The following is a 13,824-nucleotide window of genomic DNA, read 5'->3' as shown; positions in this document are numbered from 1 at the left end:
GATGGTAACATGAAGCGAGGGACACAATGTTTACCCAGGTTCGGGCCCTCTCGATGGAGGTAAAACCCTACTTCCTGCTTGATTAATATTGAAGATATGAGTAGTACAAGAGTAGATCTACCATGAGATCGTAGAGGCTAAACACTAGGAGCTAGCCTATGATGGTATGATTGTAATTGTGATTGGCCTTCTAAGGACCAACCTCTTCGGTTTATATAGACACCGGAGAGGGCTAGGGTTTACACGGAGTCGATTACAAGGAAGGAAACATAATATCCGGATCGCCAAGCTTATCTTCCACGCAAAGGAGAGTCCCATCCGGACACGGGCCGTAGTCTTGAGTCTTGTATCTTCACGCTCCAATAGTCCGGATGATGTATATAGTCCGGCTGTCCGGATACCCCCTAATCCAGGACTCCCTCACTCCCAACACCAAAGGTTACCGATGCTATGATCCAGTGTCCCACCGCGTTTTCACTTCATGGCATGTGTACTTTGATGAGCTGGTGTTCCCGTTTCAGCAGGTACCGTCACCCTCGGCGTCTCTCGTGGCGCGGTTCGCCCCTGCCTCTACCTCTAGCGAACCCCTCAGCTGCGCTCCGAGCTCGGCCCTGCCCGCGCTCCCCGTGTCGGCCGCCCCCGTCGCCGCGGCCCTCATCGCTGCGGTCCCCACCGCGGCCCCCGTCGCCGTGGCCCCTGTCGCCGCGGCCCCCTCGGCCGTCCCCATCATCGCGGCCCCTGTCAGCATGGCCTCCTCAACGGCCCCCATCACCGAGGCCCCCTCAGCGTCCCCCGTTGCTGCGACCGCACCTCTCACCGCACTACACCATGCACCAGAATTCCCTACCGGTGTGTGTTGGGAAAACTCATTTATACTGACACACAGTCGGTCGGAAAAACTTGTATCAGTCAGTAGGTCGGGAATACACAATTGTAGCGTCTAGCAATCGGTCGGGAATGCTGGTATATTTCACGTCTGATGGTCGGTCGGGAATAGAAAGGCTTCCATCGAACTAGCGGTCGGTAATTTTTGCCGACCAACTGTTGGTGGCTAATTGGGCCGATCAGTCGCGCACGCGGGAACGTGAAACAGTTGGCGCCGAAATGAGCCCAGCCCACGAAAAACCCTATCTCCCCTTTTCCCCTTCACCCCCCAAATCCCTCAGATATGGCACACAGTTTCTGCATCCGCCACCGCCCCCGCTCGAGCTCTCCCTCCGCCGCACACGCTGCTCTCCACGCCGGCCACGTGCTCTCCAGCCGGCGGGGCCGTCGCACCCTCTCTCCCTCCCGTCCGCCGCTGACCCCACTCCACACTGCCGCCGGTGGTACCCCGTACACCATACTGCCACCGCCTCCACCGGTAAGTGCTTTCTCCGCCCCCCCCCTCCGTCTGCAGGTGCTCTCTCCTCCTTTCTGTGCGCCCTTCCCTTCACCATCGCTCACTGCACTGCCCTGCACGCATAGGTGGTCTTGTCGTCGCCATCCAAACCCTGCCGGGAGCTTCCCTTTTCGTTCGCGCCCAAGCTCACCATCTCCTGGAGGTGCTGCTGGCCAAGAAGGTATGCTCCAAGATGCCTCTTCCAGATCCAACTAGCACAGTGGGTTGGTTTTAGTCCTTCTAATGCAAGGTCTTTATCCACCTCGTGTGTTAGCTATTTGTTAGCTATTTCACAGCAATACAACGATTTCTCTTCGGAAGAATTGTTTCCCCCCTCCACATGTTCCTGCTTATGTTATGTGTGGATTTTGAAAGCTAATTTGCACGTACTATGTGCTTTGAGAAGAAAACAGTGTAGTTGTTATGCATGAGCACACCTTCTGCATAGTGGTCAATTTGGTTGACCTTCGTTATCAAAAGAAATTTGCTTAGTGTATTGTCATCATAAGTAACTAGCATAGTGCTTAAATTTGGAACATAGAACTTAGCTATAGATCTTAACTATGATGATACTTTGTGGAAAATGGCACATTTAGACTGATTTTAATGATATAATTATTGCTCTGAACCTTGGGTTGTCACCATAGTTTAGACTCTTGAATGTTGTTCTGGCTTTGAAAAGTGGGATCCGAGAGAATATATGAAAATGCTAATGATGTCCTGTGACAAGTTGAGATCATGTACAAGAATAATAATTATCTGTGTAGCAATAATACATTATAAGGCAAACCGAAACTTGAGATTCTGGTTCAGTTTCAGATCTTGCCTCCGCCCATAAATTAAGGCCGCGTTCGGACTCCCTCCGCTCCGCGGCTCCGCGCCGGAGCGGAGTGGCTTGCTAGGTATAATACGCAGAGCTGCTAAAAGGGCGCTCCGCCGGCTCCGCTCCGCGGAGAGCGGCCGAACAGGCCCTAAGATACCAATTCAGCGTGGCACCTTTAGTTCCTAGTTGTCATGATAACAGTACTGTACCTGACTTGCATAATCTCTTGCTATTCCTTGATGAGCAGCAACTTCGGTTGAACTTGTATATTTTAGATTTTGCCTTTTCCTGTTATTTTGTGTGTGGACAACGTATGACACCACATGTATAATATTGTTGGTGAACATTGAAAGCAGTGCCTGGCAAAAGAAGGGGGCCAAACCTACTAACCAGCGGGATCCGAACGACATGTGGATTTCCAAAAGGTTTTTTCTTATACTGTTAGAAACTGTTTGATAATGATATAATGAATTCTTGCTAGACTTAATTGTTTCCTATGAAGTTCAATTCCTGGAACACCTATTCTGTTTCCTATGATCCACATGCGAGACATAGAAAGGGTTTGATTTTGATTTTTGTTTCAGTTTCATAGTTCTATTCACATTTTGAAATTTCTAGTTTTTTTGTGTGTGGACAGTGTGTGAGGCATTTAAATTCACTATTAATCATGTGTGCAGGTGCAACTAGCATGGACAAAGATTCGATGGATACACCTAGGTACAACACCCCATATGTTAAACATCTTAGATTAGATGTTAGTACTTGCTGATATCTGATGTAACGCGTTGCATATGTACACTTGCATGTAGGCATACGGAGAAGTACTACAAGGGCTTGCCAGATTCTTACAATGCATTTAGTAAATGTTCAGTTGAGAATCAGGGATTCAATATTCTATATTATTCTTCTAAGGGTTTTTAGCATACAAAAGTATGCATGGTTGTGCAGACTTTTAGCTTTATTTTTAACAAGCTATAGTTAAGTAAAGCATCTGCTGTTAACGACCTGATATTTTTTTGTTGTACAAGTTGTTGTCATCAAGTTGAATGACAAAGTGAAACATAATCTTTAACTTTGTCGTTTGTTTTGATGTCCTAGTGCAGTGATACAGCAAACAATGTAGAACGCCCTCACTTACTTCTGACTAGCATATAGAACTATGTGCTAGTCCAATAAACACATCTCCAGTTTCCTATTATTTCTTTGTTACATAGGAAATACATGCAGCATTTCGTAAATGGTTCCTTGTCCCTGTTTTTTTTTTGTGCACAGAGCTTATAACTTTTCGGTGGGCCACTATTAGAAGCCTGACCTATAGAAAGTCACCGTGGTAAATACCGCCAACCTCGCAGCCTGCTCCTCATGTAGATGTAATTGTGTTGTCTTCATACTTCACAGGTTTTGTGCTAGCCGTGGAATATTTTTCCCCACGTACGTTATTCAACTAAGTAACTCCGCTGCTATGTTACCACGAGCAGCTCCATGCCTCAGTGAGGCCGGTCCCTATTTTTTAGGACTAGGTGTGCTACTATTCCTACTTCCTACTGATTTGTCCACTTTCTCTCTATCGTACTACTCTCTTTTCATTAATCCCCCGAATCTCTAATCTTTGTTTGTGCAGATTCTCTCTTACCTATGCATACAAGGTCGATGAAAATCCAAGCAAGTTGCAAGGAAGATTCATTTATGTATTAATGTAATATCCAAGCTCCGTTGTCTCTGCTTAATAACTTCTTTTTCTGAAATTTAGTTGCATTGAATGATTAATTCCTCTCATGCCAATGTGGCAATATCTCTCATCTGAATTCTCAATTGTCTTTGCCAGTTACATAGTGGCTTACATGCCACCTGGATACTGGAGTAGCATAGTATCTGGGAATATGATTTTATTTTTTAGTCATTTGTATGCCACATCTGGTATCATTTGTCCTTTCTAAAGGCCAATATGAAAGGGCAACTTATATATGTCAAATCGCATGGGTATTTTAGTTGGTACTTTCATGTTTTGATATTACTCTATCACTAGAATTTCCTTTTGAACATTGCAATTAGCTTTTATCAAAGCATGGTAAGTATTGAGAAATTTGTTCATCATACCTCCCAGGTAAACTGGAAGTACTGGAAGTATTGTAGTAGTAGTCAAGCAGGAACCAATTCCAATTGTATCCTGGGGATTTTCTACCTTATTCTAGCTCCAGTGAATAATGTTTGCTGTGGCAGATGAAGAATAATGTTTGCACTTTCCTCACACTGTCCTAAATTGGTTTGCTTACTAATGTTGCACATGTATTATGTTTCCATAGTTAATTTATTATTGGAAATTGGTGATGATCAGGTAAGGAAAGAAATCTTCAAGTCTCCGGTTTTTCTATAACCATTCCCCCATGGTGGTAAGCTCTCCCAGAAAATCATGATGTGACTTGGATCAGGTGTGCATTTTTTCCTTTTTCTACTGTAAAAAAAACTTTCCACTGAGCACACTAAAGTGTAGCACTCAATAAACAAACTTCATGATATTCTATTTGAATAAAGTAATCTATGATGTTCTTGAAGTTTTGTCACGAGTGCCTTATATATGTGCACCATGGCCATAAGTACGAGCAGCATGCATATGTGCATTGAGTCATCGAACGTGAGGAATAAGAGAGATAAAAGCGGGTCCACAATGAAAAGCGGTGTGGCAAGGCTTGCGTCTACTTCTAGTGGTTACCTATACTTGAATGGAGTGCCTTCTTGAGTAGGTATTTTGGTACTTGCTTGCCTTGTGAAGTAATAGCTGTTGTCAATGCTATGCTTTATCCAATTTTTATGGTACATTGTATTTATGAATGTAAGAATGTAATGGCAAGTTCTTTACATTTTGCAGGAAAGACATGCAAGCGGAGGAGGAACCATAAAGCCGGCGGTTCAGGATATTTTGTGTAGTGGTGATTGAATCATTGGTGATGAATTTTATCTATCATTTTGTAAACCCACATTGTGTTTGAGACAATGAACCATAATGTTTCGTCCAGTTAATTAGCTATATTAGCTTATGGGAAATTTTGAAAGTCATTATGTTGATAACGGATGAAGTATTTACATGTGAAATTAATTAATATGTGTTTTTGTTGTCTGGTAATGGTTTATTATTGCTGGAGGACATGCACATTATTGTTATGAAATGTCTTGATTGATATTTTCTTGGTAGTGCAAATGTAAGCTATGGGAGGGCTACTGGATGTTGGTTGGAAAAAAACCATGTCTGAAAGTCGTTTAGGGAAGCTAATGCCAGGGCCAACAAAAAGTTGGACGGGAAAACAAACCCCATCAGATAGTCGGTCGGGAAAAGCACATGGCATGCCCTATAGATTGTTGGTCGGGAATACAACCCCATCAGATAGTCGGTCGGGAAAGGCTCATGGCAATTCCCAACAGACTGTCGGTCGGGAAAGGCCCATGGTAGGCCCAACAGACTGTCGGTCGGGAAAGTTACACCATAGGTGACAAACAGTCGGTCGGGAAAGATATGTCGGTCGGGAAAGGCTTTTCCCATCTGGACTTTCCCCAACAGACATAGTCGGTCGGCAATAGTCTTTCCCGACCGACTATCTATCGGTGGAAGCTGTTTTCCCGTCCAACCTAGTTGTCAGGGATGTAGTGTTGTGGTGTAGTGCCGGTGTGGTCACTCGGGCTCGGACTGGGACACTTCGTCCTAGCATGCGCTACCTATCTGACGAGTACACGTGTGCTGCGTCTACCTCGGCACCGTCTCCGCTCCCCACCTCCACTCGTGCAGCCCTTCGGGATCCGACCTGGCTAGCCGCGATGCATGAGAAGTTTGAAGCCCTGCAGCGCAACCTTATGTGGCAGCTTGTCCCGCGGCCTCCCCGTGCCAATGTCATCACTGGCAAGTGTGTGTTCCGCCACAAGACTCGCCCTGATGGCTCTCTCGAGCACTACAAGGAGCGTTGGGTGGTGCGCGGCTTCTGCCAGCGTGCCGGCGTGGACTTCACTAACACCTTTGCCTCGGTTGTCAAACCGGGCACGATTTGCGCTGTCCTCCAGCTTGCTATTTCTCGCGCCTGGCCAGGTCACCAGCTCGATGTGTCTAATGCCTTTCTGCATGGCCATCTCGACGAGCAGGTGTTCTGTCAACAGCCTACTGGTTTCATCGACACCGACCATCCGGACCACGTGTGCTTGCTCTCCGGTTCTATCTATGGGTTGAATCAGGCGCCTCGGGCCTGGTACCAGCGGATAGCAGCCTTCCTTCAGCAGCAGGGGTTCCGGTCCACACGGTCTGATGCCTCCCTGTTTGTTTTTCACCAGGGCACCGCCACCGCGTACCTCCTCTTGTATGTCGATGACATCATCCTGACGGCATCCTCGCCAACGCTCCTTCAGTAGATCACAACTCGTCTTGGCACCGAGTTCGCTCTCAAGGACTTGGGGGCTCTCCACTACTTCCTCGGCATCGAGGTTGTGCGCCGGGCCACTGGCTTCTTCCTGCACCATCAGAAGTATGCCTACGAGCTTCTGGAGCGAGCGGACATGCTTAACTGCAAGCCTGCTCCTACGCCTGTCGACACGAAGGATAAGGTGTCCGCCGTCAAGGGTTCTCCGGCGTCCGACGCTCCCTTCTACCGCTCCATCATCGGTGCGCTTCAGTACCTCACACTGACACGTCCGGACATTCAGTACGATGTCCAGCAGGTGTGCCTTCATATGCTTGCTCCTTGTGATACACATTGGGCTCTGGTGAAACGTATTCTCCGGTACATACATGGAACCATAGCTATGGGTCTCACCCTGACGGCATCACCTGACACTAGCCTCGTCGCCTACTCCGACGCCGACTGGGTTGGGTGTACCGACACTCGACGTTCCACTTACGGCTACTGTGTCTACCTCGGGCCTTCTATGATTTCGTGGTCGTCTAAGAGACAACCCACGGTCTCACGATCGAGCGCATAGGCTGAGTACATGGCAGTGGCCAACGCCGTTGCGGAGTGTTCTTGGCTACGACAACTACTTCAGGAGTTGCTATGTGAGGTCACCAAGGCTACACTTGTCTATTGTGACAATGTTTCTGCGGTGTACCTCGCTGCCAACCCTGTCCATCACCGACGGACGAAGGATATTGAGCTCGACATTCACTTCGTCAGGGAGCACGTCACAGTTGGTCGTGTTCGAGTTCTCCATGTGCCCACCGATATAAATATGCCAAGTGACCTTTTGCTATTCCTTTGTAGCGGAATTGAAGCCGAGTCAGGCCAGCTCAGCTCGACTAGGAAGAGCTCCTTTAACTTGCATGTTAGGTCATTTAACTCGTTGTAAACATGTACACGGTATATGTATTGCGTATGCAATATCTATTTCTATTCACACATCATAACAATCGGTAATTTACACCAAAGGGGCACATGGTACACACCATAAATGACAACAATATTGGTTCTTATCTAATGGACGCAGATTTTTAGGGCATGGTTCCGTGGGGTGCCAGAAGATGGACCGCGGGCTCAAGCAATGAGATTCAGGTTTAATATAGGGATTTTAGGAATACAGTCCATGTGCTTGACATATAGTACACTAGATCGGTACCGCGCCTTGGCGCGAGGGTGCCGGTCCCAACGTTTGGGTCAAGCATATAATGATAAGTTAGTAGGAAACATTGTTTAGGGCACGTATTCAACAGGACAACGAATTCTCTGGTTCAAGAAAAAGAAAAAAATATTCAACTGTACCAAAAGCAAGACATCATGAAGTTCAATATGGTCGTGAGATTATAAGGCCGCATCGTGTCCAGTGCATTCATGAAAACATAAAAACTTATATTGGCATTATGTTCAGTACTAAGAGCATGAACATGAGAGAGCAAGTACTAAGAGTAGAAACATAATAAGAAAGGAAAATCCAAACACAATGACAGTAGAGACGGTAAAACTATAAGGTCATAGCTATTTGGTATACTAATAAGTGCGTCGCCATGGAACAACAATTGCATTAATTCAGATATAACTAAGTACGTTACTATTTCCAATAAGCATATCATTCGAAGGTCAAATGTCCAAATATAATCATTTTAATTTTGCTCTTGAAGAGAACATCTAGCATTAGTATTCGGAGTGCACACAAACACTTCCCCTTGGCACGAAAGGTACTGAAGAGGACATATAGAATAAATGGATTGAAACTTAACTCCAATGATTATTGCGAGGACTGATCTAATCTGCTTTAACATTTTGCCAAATGGATGGTAATTTAGGCAAAGTTTGCACTGGTTTACAAAATATTCTCTTCACAAAAAATGGTTAAAGCTAAAAAGGAACATATTTGCAAACACAAGCTGTAGCTGCTCATCACACAAATATACTTTAATATAGGTACAAAAACAGTGGTGCACATCCCATTCAACATCGTGGCGACAGAATCCATTCCGCTCTCATAAGCTCTAGCGACCTCACCGATCATCCATGTGTGTGCCTCCTTGCCATAACCCCATCCTTTAGTCGCCTTGTTGCTTTGAATTCGACATCTCATGCTACAAATACATCCCAACAAAGGACTGGATAAACAGAGTTTTTTTAATGTTACATAGCAACTCATACTTCATTTGACAAAGAAACAAATAAATAAGATTTGTAAACCAGCAAATTGGAATCGAAACACATAACTGAAGGAGAATGTACCAAAAACAACATTGTTGTCATATAATAGTTGCAAGCCTTCATTTTTACAGAGTAGATTGATTATTGACAGGTTTAATTATGTGGAGCAAAAGTATAAGTTAGTATAGAGTCTGGTATTGCACATCAATGGATCAAATGCTTTTTGTTATGTCTCATACGATGAATAGTTTGGAAAAAATGAAAGACTTGAAAGTTTTCTATTTAGTATTTACAACTACTATAATAATGTACTTCCCCCATCCCAAAATAAGTGTCTCAACTTTAGTACAAAGTCGAGACACTTATTTTGGGACAGAGGGCGTAGCTAAAGAGAATACACGTCTAGTTCTAATGTTACTATTTTTATATAGCTAGCAGAATACCTGTGTGCTATGTGATTTAAACCAAAAGATATCAGATTATTTAAAAAAACATCTACATCACCTTCATGATGCCTTTCCAATATAAACTACACAAATTGTTTCAACTCGTAACAAATGTAATGTGCTCTTCAAGGTGAAAAAAATATAAGATGGATGTACTTATTCCTTATATTGTAGTACTTGTTTGTTATTCTGAAAGAGTTGTTCATTCCCTTCCCAAAATACTTAGCGGACATCCGCCAGCATGTCCGAGCCATGTATAATACACATGGTTGTCTTAAGAGAGTACTGAAGTTGGTTTTTTGTTATCCTCCAAAAGATAGAGAGTATTGCACACTGTACTTACCTTCAGGGAGAAAATAAATTAATAGAGAAGCCATCTCCTCCAGCCTGGAGATCTTCTCAAGCACAACCTCATACTTCTCATGCAAAACAGATTCATAGTTCAAACATCTAACTTCGTTATGCATGCAACTACTCAGTACAAAAACGATAATTGAGCCTGAGAAGTCCGCTCCAATTTCAGTACCTTCAGGAACAACACTTCCACGTCCAGCTAGTTGCTGTCTCGGTTCACTCCATACAATGAGAAATGATAAACTTGTGTCACATTTACTGCAGATTAGAAATCAGATAATGCAAGAAAACATTCACATCAAGGAAACCATTAGTAAATCAAAATATAAACATATGTGCACATCTCATTTTTCCGAGTTATGATAATATCTCAGATTGATAGTCTTGTAAGAATAGCAGTTGCCATCAAGCATCAAGTAAACAATTTGTGAACAAATATCAAAGAGCAAGATTAACATGTAGCATACAAATTCAGCTGCATTACTTGATTTAACAACATTCCAAGGCATCAATACAATAGCAACTCTGTTTGACACTACAAGCTTCAGTCTACTATTTTTACAGAAATGATGTGGCCAAAAATAGAGAATATCAACAACTTCTAAAGGTCTATGAGACCATATAGTCTGATATGCTCATATAATCTAGTTGCAACTAATATATGATTACATCAAAATATATCTGAATTTAGGTTCAGTTTTACCCTGAATTTGGAGAGCATACGGGTGGTTTGTCATTTACAAATTAAGAAAATAAGGGATAGTTATAAAATTAGAATGTACCATTTGGAGCATTAGGCTTTCAACTTGGTACAGAAACTCAAACTGATCTAACAATGGAAGCCACACTGAAACTTGATCTTCAAAGCATCAGGCTAAGCACTCTTTGGAACAACTTATTAACTGCGAAAACTTTACCCATATAAATCTGTGACAAAAATAAAAGTGCTCTTGTTAGGATAATCCCCATACTACAACAGTTTGGTGAAACAAAGGGATATGCTAGAGAGAGAAGGTTCAAAAGAAGCACAGATTCACCTGGGACTTAGACCTTTCCTCCTTTGAGTAGGTAGTAGGTACTATATCAGTCTACACACTCCATTGAATTATCAGTGGTGAACATGTCCTCTAGTGTACACCTCCCGAGCAATCAGATCATAACACAGGAAAACAACCCCTGCTGATGGCTGACCTGACCTCCAACACCAACAGACAACAGGATTGATCAGCTTAACCAAAATCGTCAGCAACTATTGCGTAATACTAATTCCTAATGTCACATTTGCCGACTGGAGTTATACACTTGGTTTAATTGGACAATACCTACACAATGACATTGTTCAGAAATCAAAATCGTGTACACCAGAGATGCGATGGAATCAGTCACAAAACAACTGATTCCGTTGATTTCTCCCTGTCGATGATGGTGGAGATTAACCCAATCTCCTGTTACAGGAAGAAAAAATTGCTCCTGTCAAAAACATTTGTTCAAGTTAAAGGTGCTTTTTGGGAAGTTGGGTTCATGCATTATACCAAAAGGTCCTGGTAGTCCCGAGAGTCTTTTCAATTTGAGGTTTAAGTCCCAGTAACCCGCCAATTTAAAGCATAGCGGAAGAGATAACTCTCCAAGCATGATATGTATCTTTGCTTTTGCAACATATAGACATCTTGATGGTGTACCCTCCATGCATACAACATGCCACACCGGATATTTGATGCTAATACTTCCCTGTGCCTACTTGACCTCAGAAAAAATATATATATCTTGTGGAGAACATTGCAACGGTAGCATTTCAAGCCTTTGAATGAAGTAAGAACGGCTCTACCAACAGATATGTATGAAAAGTACAACTCAATTATCAAACATAAACATCCAATGTAGTACTATCTAGCACAACCGTGTGGCAATTCAGATACACAAGGGCGTTTAATATTGGCTGGTACCGGGCAATCCGTGAAGAATGACTCTCTCAAAGCAATAACCAAACGAGCAATGCAGATAACTTGACAGTGCTTATAATATGGTACTGCACTTACTTTCTTCCACTTTTATTCGACGGTTAGGGTACTACACTAATCCGTGAAGGCCGAAACATTTTTCAAACATGTTCTGCAAATTAAAGAACAGAGCACCCATACAATAAAACCAAACCTGGGTAATCTGATGAGCATTTAGTTCAAAACCCTTGTTGGAGACTGACGGGTCACTGAGGCGCTTGTATTGTTCCACCTGCTCAGGCGCATGCCTCTCATCCCTTATCTTTTCCCTGCCAAATCACAGATGAACCAGGTGATGGTCAGAGAGCAATGAGGCAAATCATCCTGAACACAAGGCAAAGCAACCCACCCACATCGCCGCCGCCGCCGCCCCTCGGACCTCGACGCCGCATCCCTCTCACTCATCTACCACACCCCGCCATCATTAGCTAGCTAGCTCGGCAAAGTTCACTCTCACCACATTAACCATGCCACGGAAGTAAGATTAGTTTACTCATCCCCGTCCACGAAAGCGCAGGAGGAGATCTGGGACGAGCAGGAGGAGCCGCGGCCGGGGTCGGCGATAGAGACGATGACGTCGACGAAGGCTGCCACGATGGCGCCGTGCGTGTCCTTGCCGTTGGCGCGCAGGTACCACCCCAGCATCTCCTCCAGCCAGCCCCAGCCCCAGCCGTCGGCCCCGTGCGCGTCCACCATCTCCTGCATCGACGCCCGGAAGTCCCCGTACGGGTCCGCCGACTCGAACGCCACGGCCAGGCCACCGCCGAACGCCTCCACCTGGATGAAGGAGGCAGATCCCTGCCGGCCACCACTCCTCCCCCTCCGTGTACAGTGACCAGGTGTGACGGAGACGATGGGGGTGTGGGAGGCAGAGCTACGCCGGCTGTCGCGTGTGATGAAGAAAGCTCCTCCTAGGCGCGTCTCCTCCGCCTGCGGCGCCGGCAGACTGCGGCCGCATCTGGGTCAGACGGCGACATAGAGGAGATGGAGGCGGCCAGCGTCTCAATCCTACGAGATGGCTAGCGGCGATGACTGTGAGAGGGGTGGAGTGAGTGAGAGATGACGGGGGAAGGGGGCGATTAGGAGGATGGCTGGCGGCGGCGACGACTGCGAGAGAGAGAGAGAGAGAGAGAGAGAGAGAGATGCGGGAGAGAAGCGAGGAGAGGTCGAACCCTACGTGTCTCTTCAATTGGGGAGAGGGCAGCGAATCGGGAAAGGGCACGTTCCACCGGCCTAGGTGAAATCCCAAAATTGTCCTCGGCGGGGTGCTGTATTAACCGGCGGTGGCAGCAGATATTTACAGCGAAGTGACACTGTTCATTGCTACAGGGGCTCGGTTATGATCCGGCGGCCCAGATCATCCGAGGGATCGATCCGACGGACAAGAACGCATCAAGCAAACGGATCGGACGGCCAGAATCGACTAAACTCTGAGAGCGCCCGGGAGTGACCGTCATCCTTATTTCTGAATGAGAATAAGCACACGAAATATGTCGTCCAGGCGTGAGCCATGTCTCATAAATTTTGTACGCATGCGTGTTTGTCCTCTTGCTTAAATACATGTCTGAAGTACTCACTCCGTCCGGAAATACTTGTCATCAAAATGAATAAAAGGGGATGTATCTAGATGTATTTTAGTTTTAGATACATCCCTTTTTGTCCATTTTGATGACAAGTATTTCCGGACGGAGGAAGTACAACATATGCAGGAGAGAGGCACTAATAAATGTTGCGGATAGAGTGATGCAGTTTGTTTAAATGCATGGTTGGGGTGGGGGCACCACGTCTTCATAGTTCACTCAATGACAGCGTGGTATCATGTGATTACGATAGCATTTGATTTTTGTTTTCCTCTTGACCATTGTTGGTGCCTGTTTAGACTAGCTAGGTTTCGTATTAGCAAAATCAAGTAATTCTGTACGTCAAGATTACGAGTGCCCAATTGTATGCTCACAGGATTTTGCTACTTAAACATTAACGCATGTTGAGTCTAAAACAACAACAAGAACGAACATTTAGAATATTTTTTGTGTGCCAGAATCTGGACCAAAACATTAACATATCACATTTTTGTGGGCCGGGTAGCTACTTCAACACATACACAACCAATATAATCTATTAAAAGGAGCTAATGTTACGGCTGGAGAAAGTTGGCGGGACAGGTGATCATCTGCAAATATTCTTCGTAACAAAGGTTGTCATTGGCAAGTTGCTCAACACAAAACGAGAC

General features: G+C 44.9%; 1 long non-coding RNA gene across 1 annotated transcript; it reads left to right on the top strand.

Annotated features, from left to right (window-relative positions):
• Window positions 1-1,560: 1,560 nt before the first annotated feature.
• Window positions 1,561-3,231, top strand: LOC119301372. Its single transcript, XR_005147027.1, has 3 exons — window positions 1,561-1,631; window positions 2,561-2,629; window positions 2,882-3,231. It is a non-coding gene; the product is annotated as an uncharacterized LOC119301372 (long non-coding RNA).
• The last annotated feature ends 10,593 nt before the right edge of the window (window positions 3,232-13,824 follow it).

Source organism: Triticum dicoccoides, chromosome 1B (assembly GCF_002162155.2).
Source record: "Triticum dicoccoides isolate Atlit2015 ecotype Zavitan chromosome 1B, WEW_v2.0, whole genome shotgun sequence".
Taxonomy (NCBI): Eukaryota; Viridiplantae; Streptophyta; class Magnoliopsida; order Poales; family Poaceae; genus Triticum; species Triticum dicoccoides.
Note: the sequence above shows the minus strand (reverse complement) of the source record. Positions and strands in the feature narration are given on the sequence as shown.